The sequence below is a fragment of the Marmota flaviventris genome, chromosome 5 (genome assembly GCF_047511675.1).
Source record: "Marmota flaviventris isolate mMarFla1 chromosome 5, mMarFla1.hap1, whole genome shotgun sequence".
Classification (NCBI taxonomy): Eukaryota; Metazoa; Chordata; class Mammalia; order Rodentia; family Sciuridae; genus Marmota; species Marmota flaviventris.
Window position 1 is genome coordinate 103,487,887 of NC_092502.1, and position 14,743 is coordinate 103,502,629.

Genomic DNA, 14,743 nt, shown 5'->3' on the forward strand with positions numbered 1-14,743 from the left:
ATGAGTAGGGGATATTTCTTCATTGCACGTAAATTACTTTCCTTTTTCAGCTGGTGAACTTGAGTTGTGTGTGCAGGCACCATGGACGTGGCTTGGGAAGAGCAGCATGCCTTAGGAATGGCTTCCTAAGTGCATTTTCCAGGGACCTGTGGTTTAGTGTGTAGTTCTTGGTTGTTCACTTTTGTGTTGTTCTAGTTTCAGGAAACTCTTTTTCCTCTACCAAGAGATCAAGGGGTAAGATGAATGCCTGTTTCTTTAGGAAATGCCTTCCAGGAATCATTTTAGGTACAACACTTCTGACATCATCTATTCCACTCCTTCTGTAAACCTAGGTGCCTTTTTTTTTAAGAGTTGAACTCTTATTTAACTTAAAAAAAAATTTGAGAGAACAGTCTCCTTTGACGCTGAAGGAAATGAAACCACAAGTCAAGCTAGCAAGGGAAACTGTAGAATTTCTGTCCTGGAGATCTTCAAAAGTAGAACATAAAAATTAGTTCACTGAAGTAAGTCTGCTTGGAGGCTGACCAAAGTGGCCTTTTGCAGCGTTCCAAGTTTATAAAACAATTCATGTTAGTATTCATATATCATTAGAGCATAAGTAAAATCAGTCCTTTGTGAAGCTGTCCTTTGATTCTTAAAATGTGTTGAGTTCTCCATATCTGTGTGTGGCTGTGTTTCTTATTTGCATTGTGGAAACTTAGGGGTGGGTGAGGCAGAGGAAGTAAGAGGGGTTGTCATTTTAGGAAATAACATTTGATCTTTTCAGAGAATGGCACTGAGAAGACATGGGCTCAGACAGAGATGACTTGATTGAACATAATAAACAAACCCCTAAAGAACTGTACTTCAGCTTGTGGCTGCTTACCAACCATCAGGTTTGCTGGCTTTGAATTAACAATAAAATGCAAGAGCTTTCAGTTCAATGTCATTGGGAGACCGTAACTTTAAAGAGTTGACTTTGAAAATATTATCTGGAGCAAGATTTTAAAGGTTTTAAAAATCATCTGGCTCCAGTATGAGCCTAGAATGATCAAAATTGAAAAGTTGAAGAAAAAGTTCTTTGTGGACTGCCAAACCACAGTGAGCATAGTTCTTGGTGACTTACTGTCCTGAGAACCATCTCCTTCTCCTCCTCCAAATTGTTCCCAGGTCCAGTGCCAGACACATGGTAACTAGCCAGTTTGCCTCCCACCTACTGACCCTAAAGAGGTACAGTTCAAGGGCTTGTGAGCACCTGTATGAAGAATTTGATTTCTTTTAGGAATGAGAAAAATTGAAAGCTGTTAGAGGTGCTCAGAGGATAGCAGATCAAAAGGCAAAACTAGGAGTCTTTTTATTTGTTTGTTTTTGTAGGTAATTTGTGAGAACTCTAATTTCTTCCATTCTTTTTTGAGTAAAGATTTAGGAATTTAAATTAGGAGATTAAGTGTGTGCTCTGACTTTGTTCTAGAAATTGTCAGTCGGCTTTTCCAGGGAGCTAGAAACTCCAATGCATTATCTTTCCTTTGTTTTTCTTCTTTTTGTCTTTTTGTTTTATTTTCCTGGGCAGGCAAAAATAAAGGCAAGAATGCTAAGCTATAACATTTGGATTTAGTGCTATTTTCTTTTCTTGTCCCATTTTTAAAAGGACCCATTCATTAAAATAAGACCCTATATGTTTTCAGTCCTCTCTCGCTTTCAACTCTCCTTTTATTTGAAGTTAGTTCTGCCATGTGGTGGTTTTCAAGATGTTTATTTATTTACTGTGGAGCTCTCCCTTTCAAATGAAATCTTGTGTTTAACCTTAATATATGAAACAATAACCTGCCTCTGCCCTAGAGGTCTTTGCTCGCCTCCTCGTGCCCCCCCTCCCTGAGACACACCTGAGCACCCAGAGTGGTGTGGATTACTGGTTTGTAATCCTTGGCCAAACACAGGATTAGGAGGGAGTGTCTGGTTTACTGTCCCTTGTACTGCCACTATGGAAGCCACTTCATTTCTCTGGATTCGAGTTTGCTCTTTTAAGAAAACGACATCCACACCAGATTCTAAGGGCCTTCCTGCCCTGACAGTCAGCAGGTCTGACTTATAGAGAGAGCACTGAGGCAGCACAGTGTGTGGTGACAAGGAACATATACAGAGCTGAGGGCTAAAGGAAGAACCATCGGGTTCCAGCATGATTGGCCTTCAGTCTATGCAAAGGGAAGCTCAGGAACCCAGGCTGGTGTGTGAGCAGTGTTATCTCTGAGGAGAGCGTTTTGATTTCAGTGAGGCACCTGTAACCCTCGAATACAGAGGAATCTTGTGGAGAAAGGGATTTAAATCTGTTTACTGTGGATATTGAATTTGCTGGTAGGTGGTTAGCTATGGATAACTAGAGCAATTTTTACTTACTAGAGAAAATGACATCCCATCACTTTCTTTTTTGTTATTGTTGTTAGAAGGGACGCACACATCTGAGATCTAATTCAAGAATCTGCAGCCAGTTAACACATCTGGTCAGAGAATGGAGACAGTAAGGCCAAGGTCAGGGTTCAGCCACCATGTGGGCCAGTTAGCTGGGCTGGGCTCTGTGGCTAGACTGCTTTTAACCCTGACCCGTTGCTTCTCACGTATGTGTCATGGGTCACAGGGAGGGGTTAGAAAGGGCATGAAAGTAATATCTGAACTCAACTTTTCCTCTTGGGACCTTGGAGAGCCTTTGTCCTGATAAAAGAGGGCTGGGCTATTTTATCTTGGTATATGGGGGCTACCTTGCATACATCTTTTTTTAAAATATTTTTTTTTTAGTTGTTGATAGACCTTTATTTTATTTATTTACACGTGGTGCTGAGAAACAAACCCAGTGGCCTCATACATGCCAGGCAATTGTACTACCACTGAGCCCCAGCCCCAGCCCCAGCCCCAGCCCTACCCCGCCAACATCTTCAACAGCCAAAAGGAAAATCTGAAATACTCTCAGGAACTAAGATCTGTGCTTATTATGTGCAAATAAGCACATAATTATTGCTCAGTGTGGATATAACAGGGCTGTGCCCAGAGTGTGCACAAGTTCATAGTTATCACACAGGGCCGAGTGTGAGAGGGCTGCATGAGTTCGGAGGAGGCCTGAGAGAGACAAAAGCAAAAGGGTGTGCAGAAGAGGACTTGGTGGAAGCTGGCCCTACGAGGGTCTTGAGTAAAGTCTCCTGTCTGGAATAGGAAGGATGCAGAGGCAACATAGTTATGGAGGCAGATGCCTTGAGACCTCAAAACTGAGTTTTGGAGAACATGATATCAGATTTGGAATCGAAGCAGGTCACAAAAGAAGGAGAGCCCACACCATGATTTGTGATGGGAAGCATTCTCCCCTTTCTTAAGGGGCAGTGGATTTGCTTTTGTTTTCCATATAGGTAGCGATCGGTATTAAGTGGGCCTCATAAGGCTCCATTGCTGAGGGTGTTTTTAGGATTTATTTTTATTGATTAATTATACTGTACGTTACTGAGCAAAAAGTATTATCATAAGCTTTATAAAATGTTTTATTAAAAGTTCATGTACCCTTTGTTCTGTCATGATATTTGCATGTTTGTTGACATGTAAGTGGTAAAAACGTATTCACAATGTTCTCATGTAATTAATATTTGAAGTGATTTTATTTCTCCTGAAATTCACTCAGAAGCTACCGTTACTTGAATGTAAATGATGCAGGACTTCTAGGCTCCCTCCAGTATAATTGCAGATCCCCTTTTTAGCTCTGCCTCACCTACTCATCTTATGTCAAATTTTAGAAAAGCTCAAAGAGTTTGATTGTGTAGACTGAAACTTAAGATATAGATATTTCCAGAAGAGAGAGCAGTGATCCCGGGCATTGCTATGTCGACGATGGCCACCAGACCTTCATACCAGACAGGTTATTAGAGAGAGTTGCAAAAGGTGCCGAGAGATTGCTGAGCCTGATGCCATGTGAGAGAATCCATTCCTTCGGAGGAGCAAATAATGCTCTGTTTGTCATGGTCTTCGCTGTGCCTGGCAGGGAGTAGGTACCCAGTCAATATTGTTGACTAGAGAGGGAATAGAATGATGGACAGATAAATGCTTTTATGCATTTGTAAGATAATGAAAAAGGTAAATAGGTAGGCGAGTTGGTAGTCCAAACACCTTTAGAGCTGACCTTGCTTAGATGCAGAAACTCCTGGGTTTTTTCCTTTGGTTTCAGGAGACTTACAGGAAAGGCATTTCCCAAGGGATGAATTGGCTTTTTTTAATGGTGAAGCCCCTTCAATGAGCTTTGCCTGTGACGATGACACACTTCCAAATGGAGACATAGCGATGGCATAAACATTTGGCATGATCAGAACCCTTGGAGACATATAAGGTTTTTTTGGAAAGCAATGCACAGGTTTGTATCTGAGCTTGAAGGGGTTTATAATTGATAGCTAACTTAGGAGCAGGGTCCTTACTTGCAAATATATACTTTGGTCTGTGTTTGTCCATAAATAACTGTTTGGAAATCTTTTTAATGAGCAAATATTCTTTATTTTTACTTCTAATCTTATCATCTGTTTTTCAGAAACATTGGTCTGTTATTACTTAAAGTTTGTGCCCAGACTTGGAATGCAGACGGTGAAGAACTGTGAAAGAGAGGGCTTATCAGATACACTTATAGTCCCCGTTGATTTCTGTGGCTCCCTGTCTACCCTGGCCCACTCCCCAGGTGTGCTGCGTGTACCCTTCTTGTTGTAATGGCCAATGCCTGTCCATCTTAAGTCATCAGTTCTTGAACAAGTTGTTGGTGTGTCCCATGTGGCTCATGCTTTGCTGGTACTTGACAGTATTCACAATAGTTTTGGTCTTACAAAATGATCACACATCTATATTTGAGATTAAAAGAAAAAAGCAACAATATTTAGTCACTGTCATCTGGAGGAGAGTTTTTCAGAATTACCTGAAGAGCTCCTTAACTGCACACTTGCCTCTGTCACCCTATTCTGCCACCCATGTTATAAGGCTGTTCTGGGACAGAAGAAGTTCACAGAGGCTGGTCTGGATGGACGCTGGTGTTTTGGAAATACCCCCACTTGAGGTTTCCCGCTGCATTGTGCGGGGTAACTAGTCCCCCCATGCATCTTTACAGCCTGCTAATTCATGTCTACCTCCTGTGCTTTCTTCTTGTTCTGGAATTCCCACTGTCATCTTTGCTGAATGATCGTCTCCATTCTTATTAATCCAGTATTTCTCTTGTTCCCATAGTCTGCCTTTTCTGCCAATCTGTAGGGAATGTTCTTACTGTGATCACCTGTTGTTTATTTCTGACCTCTGTGTCCTGTGCTCTACACTATTCTGTGCAAGAGACTGAAGCAGAGAGGAGTAAGCTAGAATTAGTTTTGTTCTCAAGGAGCCTGTAATTTCTTAGATTTATAACTAGATATTGGGGAAGGGATGACACTTATATGTATGAACATGGTACCAGCTGTATGTAAATAACAATAGTAACGTTTTGATGCACAAACCTGGCACACTAAAATGCAGCGTAATTGAATCTGACTTGTTGGCACATCTATAGGCTCTTCTCTTGTACCCAGATACTACATTTAAAACGTATTCTCTGACAACTTCATGTCGATTCTGTAATGTTGCATAACAGAGTATTGAGTAAAAGGAAGTTTTTATGATTAGCAGCATTTGACTTAGAGTTTATGAGGTCTTTGGAAAGTTGAAATGAATCATTCACCACTGTGGTTAAGTGGCAAGACAGGCATTGTAGAGGTTCAAGTTCCCAGCATCTCACATGAGTGAACACCGTCCAGCCTTTGGCAACCTGCCACTTTCTGTGCTTGGTAGACAGGTTCATGAAATTTGACACCTTTATGTCTTTCCTTGAAAATCTTGCAAGCTTCAGCAATCATTCAATGGTTGACCCATTTGTGTTAAACTCCTGTTGTCAGATTCAAGTGTGAGATTGTCCTGGAAGAGTTGTCAGAGAACGTATTTCAAGCAACCCCCACCCCCTTCCTTTTTCCTTTAATATCTACCAGCCTAATCTTTAAGGCATAATTTATGCTCTGGGTGCAGAAGCGAGCCACTGCTTTTTTATGTTTATTGTATTGCCTCCAACTGCCCTTAAAATGTGGACTAACTTCCCCAAACATTTATTGTATCAACAAAGCACACTAAAGTAGGATTTGGATAATCATTCCTTTAGTTGACCCATGTGAACAGAGCCTCAGAGAACTTTCCTACCAAAAATATAAATGGCTCAAATTGGTGAGTTTAGATATTTTGCTGTTAGCTGATCTCCTTTGCTCCTCACCCCCATGCTTTGTTTCATTGGGGCCCATCCCTGCCTCTGTCCATAATGAATAAATATAATGGTTGAAGTCATAATTTGTTGGTTGTTGGGTAAACAGCCTCGCTGGAAATGCCCTGACCTTTAGAGTCAGAAGTCCTGGATTGAGGCCCGACTTCTTGCTTTTACTAGTTGTGTGATTCAGCCTAAGTTGCTTAAATTTCTAACCCGAAAAAATGGGAATAATAATGATGTCTGTCCCCACCCATGCTCCATCCACTTTCTACTCATAGTGGGTTCTACTGAGAAATGAATTGAAAAGTGCCACATAACACACTGTGCTCTTCCATGGAACTCCCATTCTTGCCGTGGATGGATGTAGGGAGCCACCTTGGGTTCAGGAAAGCATTCTTCTTGTTTGAGTACAGTTACTGAGACTTCTGGACCACTGTGGGGACCACTCTGTTTATTACAAAATTCTTTTTTCATTAGGCTGAGATTTACCCTTGTAACTTCCAAAGTCATTTTCATTCCTTGGTTCTGATTTTACTGAGTAACATGAAACGATTCAAAATTGGGACATTTCAAGTCTTGGAAATTTGTAACTGAGAAAGGGGTCTTACAACTCTGCTTCCTGTTTTTCCACAACTCAATTCAATAAATAAGTGCCAGTGCCTGTCACATGGGTGCTGTGCTTAGGCTCAAAAGGCAGCTATTGTTTCTTCCCCTGGTCTCCGGAAGTGGAACAGGAGGGCATGCAACCCAAATGGAGATGAATGGGATGTAAAAACTTATTAACTCCTTAATGTGCAGAAACACAGTGGTTTTAATTTTACTTAGAAGCTTGCTGGAATAAACAATGCCTGCATTTATTGGGCTATAAATAATTTAAATGGCAACACAGAGCAATAACATACAAAAATGAAGGTGAAACAATAATAAATGAGGACCAATATTTCCAATTTCTATATAAACCTGTATATTTGATAACCATTAAGTGAAAAAACATAATTTCATGAAAAATGGGAAATGGCGACATGGCAACGTTAGTAACTTGGTGTGAGCCATACTTAATGTAGTTGCCTCAACGTGAAAAGACAATTCAGAAGTGTCTTCTCAGGGATTAAAGGTACCATACACTCTTGAGTTACATATAGAATCTAACCCCAAAATCCACAAATATAGAAGCAGTACTAGATTTGAATTGAGAAGTGCCAGGTTCTATTCTTGACGTTTGTTTCTGAATTGCAGTGTGATTTTGCAGAAGTCTGAACTCCTCAGAATTTCAGTTTTCCTCAAATTTAAAATGAAACTAAAAATTTCTCCCCTTGCCTGCATTTTATCATTATTAGAATTAAGTGTGATCATGTGTGTGGATTGGATCTTAACTACTACTTCTGAGTCTTGTAATTTTTGGAGAGTTCTTTAAACATCTCTGTGCATGCTTCTTTATCTTTAAGATGGGGATAATACTAGTACCCACCTTAGGGGTTTTGTGAGTTTATCCCATCAAACTCATACATGCATGGAATTCAATTTCATGATCCCCCTTTTCCCTTCCTCCTCTGTTCTCCTTCCTCTGCTCTACTAGACTTTCTTATGCTCAACTATTTATTTATATTTGATTGGTTCTTTTTCCTTATGCATAAAGATGAAGTTCTCTGTAGTATGTTTACATATGCATATAACACGATTTTTAAAGAATTTATTCTGCACTGCCTCCCATTATATATCCCTCCACTCTGCTGCTCTATCTCCTTCTACATTACTGGTCTTCCCTTTACCTTTATTATATCCCATCTTTTTTCCCCCTTTCCTTTGTTTTATTCTGGTTTCCGCATATGAAAGAAAACATTCAACCTTTTGAGTTTCTGAGTTTGGCTTATTTTCACCTAGCGTGGTATTCTCCATTTCCAGGCAAATGACATGATTTCATTCTTTTTTATGGTGGAGTAGAACTCCAGTGTGTGTGTATTTATATATATATACATATATATGTATATATTTATGTGTGTGTGTGTATATATATATATATATATATATATATATATATAGTGTTTATATATGTGTCTCTTTGTGTGTTTAATGAGATCAACCCAGATGCCTGTCAGTAGATGAATGGATTAAGAAATTGTGGTGTGTATAATTTAGCTGTTGTGAATTGTGCTGCTATAAACATTAAGGTGGCAGTATTGCTATAGTATGGAAATTTTAAATCTTTGGGGAAAATACCAAGGAATGGGATAGCTGGGTCATATGATGATTCCATCCCTATTTTTTTGAGGAATCTCCATAATGGAAATGGCATATTATTTTTTAAATTGTAGTTGTAGACAGTTAGAATGCCTTTATTTTATTTATTTGTTTATTTTTATATGGTGCTGAAGATGGAGCCCAGTGCCTCATGCATGCTAGGCAAGTGCTCTGCCACTGAGCTACAGCCCCAAGCCCAGAAATGGCATATTTTTTTAAAGAATATAAAAATAACACACTATTTACCAACCAAATTCAGTAAAACAACTGGCTGGTTTAATCTTTCATATTGCTTTGATAGTTTCACAAGATTTGACTACTTTGTCAAAAAAGCTTAATCATGATACAAAGAACTTATTCCTAAGTGTCTTTTTTCTTCAGAGCTTGTGGGTCAAATTTACTTATTCTAGGAAATGCTTTTAACATCCATATGAGTTTGGAAAACTTTAGGTAGGAATCAGTATGCCACTCTGCCTTCTTTGTTATTGCTAGGGTCTTAATCTTTGTCCGGAGCTTTGCTCACGATGTGTGTACAAAGAAAAAAAAAATTCTTTTTAATGTTATCTTTGATTTTGAACAGTAGTAAGATTCAAGAATTTCTGTGACTCATTTTGGGAGCAATGAAATGTTGATCAAGAACTCTATTTATAACAGACCCATTCATAATAATCCTAGTGATTTATTTCACAGAAGCCATGTCCAGATAAAAATAATGGTCATGAAATTGTGGGCAATGCTTAGAATTTAGCCAGAAAAGAACCATTTAAGAAAAAAAAAATTATAGTTTCTCTGAGCTATTGTAACAAAGGATTTTATGTGTTCAGGATTTATATTTTTTAGATATTTTTTATTTAAGTGACTTTTGTGTAGTATCTTCAAGTTATTTCAAAAGTGTTATGATTTCTTTAGATTGAGGAGCCTTTGAGCCATGTACTGTGCTTCTCAACCTTAGGAACAGTTAGATTAGCACTGGTGCTACTGATATTAAACTATCAGGAAAAAATGTGGTTACTTATAGCTTGCTGTTAACTTATTTTCATTGTCGGCACCATTTGAAAGTTTTGATTATAGAAAATGTGCATGTGGGTATTTGGGGAGGTAATGGCTTACACTTGATAAAGTAGAAAGTGCTCTTGAGCAATACCACATGGTAGGAGAGAAAGGGCATGATTTGGAAACCTTGGATCTTTGTGATATTGAAGAAGGTCCTCATCTGTCAGTGGACACAGTGCTTGTCTGGAAAGGTTGGATTGTGAAACCTAAAACAGTCCAAGATGTAAAATAAATTTTCAACAAATATTAACTATAGTATCTTTTATCATAAATTTGTTCTATTTATTTTTAAAATTTCAAGCACTGCTGAAGAGATATTTTGGGATTCTTTCAGTTTTCTTTTTGTTTTTTTTTTTTCCTTGCATTTTAGTTCCTCACTGTACTGGGAAAGCAGTGGCTATATTCTAAGGCAAATTGAACTATTGGTGTGAGAACCACTATTTGAAGAAAAATCACGTATTTTATTTTAATAAACATAAAATTGCATGGTAAGTTGTTTTTGTGTGTTTTTTCTTTTTTTAAAAAATTAACCTTTCATTGAATTTTTCCTCTAGGTGGCATTTTTCTGAAGTTGTTCATTGAGATCTCCCTGTATTCCTGCAAAACTTTAAATACGTAAGTAAATAAAATCAGACATCCTTATTGTTGGTGATTGTTTGGAAACACTTTCTAGGTGGGTGGCAACTTCCTACTTGAGAAAGATGCCAAGTTTCAAATTTTTGGACCCTATGTGATAAGCACTAATATTTTTAGGTTGGAAACTCCTTTTGCTTGTGCATGCATCAGGGCTATAAAGGACCCAGTGAAGTTTCATGAATGGTATTGAATTTAATGCTATAATTTCTGTGCTTCAATTCTGACATTGTTTTGTCACCATTTACGAAGAAGTTTCAGAGCTCTTAAAAATGGCCTTCGTAGAATTTAAGTTGTCTTTCTTTTTGAACTTCTTCTGGGACCGTTTTACCATTGGTTATCATATTTCTCAGAAAGGGGAAATAGGAATGGCCAGTTCAAATTACCCAATTTTAATACTTGATCATAGTTTTCATGCAGAAGGATTTCCAAAATGAAAGTTATAAAAAGTTAACCAAGAGGTGTTTTATATTAACTGAATAGATTTTAATTTATAAGTTGCTTTTGGAAAACACTAGTAATAAGGGTTGAGTAATCATCTGGCTGTATACTTTAGTGCAAATCAAGACAATGGGTAGTTAAATAATTGTCCCTAAAGAATGTGATCCAGGTCTGTTTCTCAAAAGCCTGTTCAACCAGGGCCCCTAGAGGCCTCGTTCACCCATGGGGATGAGCTCAAGCCAAAGGACCCAGGATATGTGTGGATTCTGGACCAACTGTTTCCTGTGCCCTACTCTCCTTTTACATCATTGACTCTCCTAGCAACCCTGTGAAGTAGGTGAAAGCCAGAGAGGGTGTCAATAACTTGTTCAAGGTCACATACCTAATTATAGGGGGTAGAGCAGGAATTTAAGCCCAGAAAGTCTGATTAGGTTAAAAAAAAAAAAACACCTCTCTAGGAGGGCCAGCAACGTGCAGAGGATTTACACAGAGTCAGCTCTCATTTGTAGAAAGGCCATCTTTTTGGCTTACTGATTTTGGGGAAGGAAAATCTGCTCTTTTGTCACATTTTGGGTTATTGATTTCTCGAGTGTTACTACAGTGTTCTAAAAACTAGTACTGTTAGGTTAGGAAGCTTGGGTCTTTTTATTTTATTTTTTTTTTTTAATGTCATCTGTAAACACTTGTGAGTTATAAAATGGTTAGAGCTGAATTCATTCTCATGGGAAGGTGAGGGCTGACATGAAACAAGTGGTGTCCTGAGCAGGCTAATCGTTGGTACTATATCCATCTGATGATCTTTAAATATCTACTTTATATTTATTTAGTGGGGATGGGAGAAGCTGGTTTCCTATTACTAAAGATTATCAATAAAAATGCACATCTTTTCCTGTATGTTAAAAATAAGGGAATTTTTTTACATGTGATTTTTTTGAACCAAGTATTCATAAACCTGTTTAAAATTTGGCCAGCCATGACTTTGCCATACGTTGTTCAGCTCCAGAATTTCCAGGTGCCTGTCAGCCCATTTTTGCTCACATTGTTCCATGAGTGAAGATATTCTCAACAGAGACAGGTTTGTGCTGTGGGGAGTGTGTGTATTTTCATACAGAGGCACCATCACTTGAATGGGAACAGGAGCAACAGCCACATTGCCTGTTTTCTTATCTTGGGCACCCAAGTTAAGTGTACCTGTGTTCCGCATGTATGCTGGCGATGGTTGAGTCTGCCCATCCTAAGTGGTTACCCTGTTACTCCCTTAAGTCCTCCTCTCTGAAGAATTAGTCCCATAAAACCAGCTTCTTCTGTTTCTTGTATTGTTATGTTTTAAGTTGTGACTTTATCCTATACAAACTTGATTATCAGGTCAGATAGGCACTCTTGTTCTTACATTCTGAATTAATGACATCTGAATTACAGACAATTTCCTGTTATTTACATTGCATTAATATGGTGGAAGTGTCCTCTGGATTGCAGTTTAAGAAAACCCTTGACATTGGCAATCCTAGGGAGGCATCCCCCTCTATTGGACACACACTTGGCCTGGGATCTCAGCTGGCTCTGTGGTGTCAGTTGTCTGTGTGACCTAAGGCAATTTCTGTACTCCATGGCACTCCAGATCTCTTTACTTATGGATGATCTCTTCCTTCTTAGGTGTTTTGGAAGATTGATTGAGGTAAGAGGGAGAGTATGTAGTTTTAGATAGTCAACAAATCTCCCCTTGTTGGCTCCCTGACTTGGGTTTGATGGAGAGGACACTGGATATGAACTCTGAGACTCTGCTCTTCCAGGTACTCATCATCGTGCCTCGAGGGCAAACATCTCCCCTCCTGTGCCTCATTTGGCAAAATGGCAAGGCAATACCTGCTCTGTTCTGCCTGCCTGCTCAGTGAAAATTGTAGGACGGTTTTGAAAAATGGGAGTTTAGGTGTGTGGTTAGTTTAAAGGAACTTATACTGACAGTACTACCAGGCTTTAAAAAAACAAAAAACAAAAACTAGTCAGACTTTCTGGGCTTGAATTCCTGCTCTACTCCCTATAATTAGGTGTGTGACCTTGAACAAGTTATTGACACCCTCTCTGGCTTTCACCTACTTCACTGGGTTGCTAAGAGAGTCAATGATGTATGGAGAGTAAGGCACAGGAAACTAACACCTAGTGAATCTCAATAAATGTGCTTGTAAATTTGTCAGGACCCAAGAAAGGAGGCAGAGAAATGGGCTCAAAAAAATGTCCACAGTTTTAAAATCCCTAGAGTTTGACCTTTAACTTGTTGAGCTTTCTTTTACACCAGATTTTAATTTTTTTGCTATTTTGGAATCTGAGAAGATAATCTGAATAGACTGAAGGTAACCCTGCAAGGAGTACTCCCTTGTCAGAAGAGCACATCCTTAGGAGTTGGTGGGTTTTCTTCCTGAGTGGACTGTGGACAGTCTTTCCTCACCTGTGGAATTCTTACTGGGACTGACCAAATGTACAGAGTGGAGGTCTATCTGGTAGCCACTACCATGTATGGCTACTGAACACCTGAAATGTGGCCACTGAGGCACTGTAATTTTATTTTATTTAAAATTTAGAATAATAGTTCATTTATTGGAAAGCTTGCAAGTGTATTTGAAATAACTTGAGTATGCAAATCTATTCTTTTAGCTACAAATTTTACAAAGTTAAAACCAAATCAGTTATTTCAGATGAAAATTTTATACCCAAACTGAGATGTGCTGTAAGTGAAAAATACACAGCAGGTTTTAAAGCATTAGTATTAGAAAAGAGAGTGCAAATATCTTGTTCATAATTTTTATATCTTGCTATCCTCACACTTTTTTCAGATTGAACAAAAGTGGGAGAGTGAGCTTCCCCATGTTATAAGCTCTATCCAAGAACTCATATCTCCACATTAAGTAGGAGCCACTCTCAAGTCTTATGAAGAATCTTTAAAGGTCCCAGCAGCTCCGGAGACTGAGGCAGGAGGATCGTGAGTTCAAAGCCAGCCTCAGCAAAAGCGAGGTGCTAAGCAATTCAATGAGACGCTGTCTCTAAATAAAATACCAAATAGGGCTGGGGATGTGGCTCGGTGGTCAAGTGCCCCCAAAAGAATCTTTAACACAGGCAGCTTTCCTTTGTGTAGCTTAACTGTTATGATATAGATGTTCCTAAGTTCTAGTATCACACCTAGAATTCACTATACCATCAGTTTGGAAGCAGTTAATGGAAATGGACAAGCACTTAATAAAAGAGGTATAACAACTTTCTCCCTTTACTGAAGGTAAATTGGACCAAATAGATGGTTTCTGGATAGGAAAATAATAAAGCACAGGTAGCAATTTTCAAGATTTAACAAAAGCAAATCAAAGTACATTAAAGACGTGTAAAGTGGATGCAGTTCTTATTTATCTTTTACTTTTCATTACCTGTATGTTGACAGCTTGTCTTTCTTCTGATAAGAAATCCTTGTTACAGAAGACTTGGGACTATATTCCCACATTTCTTATACTGAAGTGAGTGCTGATTCACTGGGGGCAAATAAGTCATTTTCTTCTAGATGACAGTTTGTGAACCAGTCTCCTGGGTCATGGCGACCCATGTATCCATCTTGCTTTGTGTTTTTGTGCTCTTTCTGATGGATTGTTGCACAGGGAATTCTGCCCCTCCATCTGATGGGATTAGTTCACAAGGGATGTTCTGGATGTCAATAAAAGCATAGTTTTGTGATGGAATGTCTGTGAAAAAGGCCGTGTGCAAATCTTCCGGTACAGTGATTCACTTCCAGTTGGTTATTGCTATTGTCTTTCCACCTGCATGATGACATACCATCATCCTCACCTAGGAAGCTTTTTTATATTAATGAACTCAGCCGAGTGAATATACCCTGGGATAGTATGGAGACATTGCCCTGACTGTGACTATGAAGAGCATGTGTGCTTTTATATGAAGCTTGCCACCATAGGCAGGTAAATAACTATATACATTTTTATTTAGTATTCAATTTTTAAAAAATAATTGTTCATGCCAAACTGCAGCAATCCTTGCTTGCCATTAAAGGGGGTAATAATATACCTCTCAAGTTCTTAGATCCTGCCCTGTCTGCTCTTTAAAACTTTCCCTGACTTCCTAACT

The 14,743-nt window shown here is 38.8% G+C and overlaps 1 protein-coding gene across 4 annotated transcripts in view; it reads left to right on the forward strand.

The window, feature by feature from the left end:
- Positions 1 to 14,743, forward strand: part of Lhfpl2 (LHFPL tetraspan subfamily member 2) — a 144,124-nt gene that overhangs the window by 57,439 nt on the left and 71,942 nt on the right. For all 4 annotated transcript variants that reach the window (XM_071612467.1, XM_027927878.2, XM_071612468.1 and 1 more), the window contains one exon: positions 10,108 to 10,168. The gene's annotated coding sequence lies outside the window, so the exon portion shown is untranslated. The remainder of the gene's footprint in view (positions 1 to 10,107; positions 10,169 to 14,743) is intronic.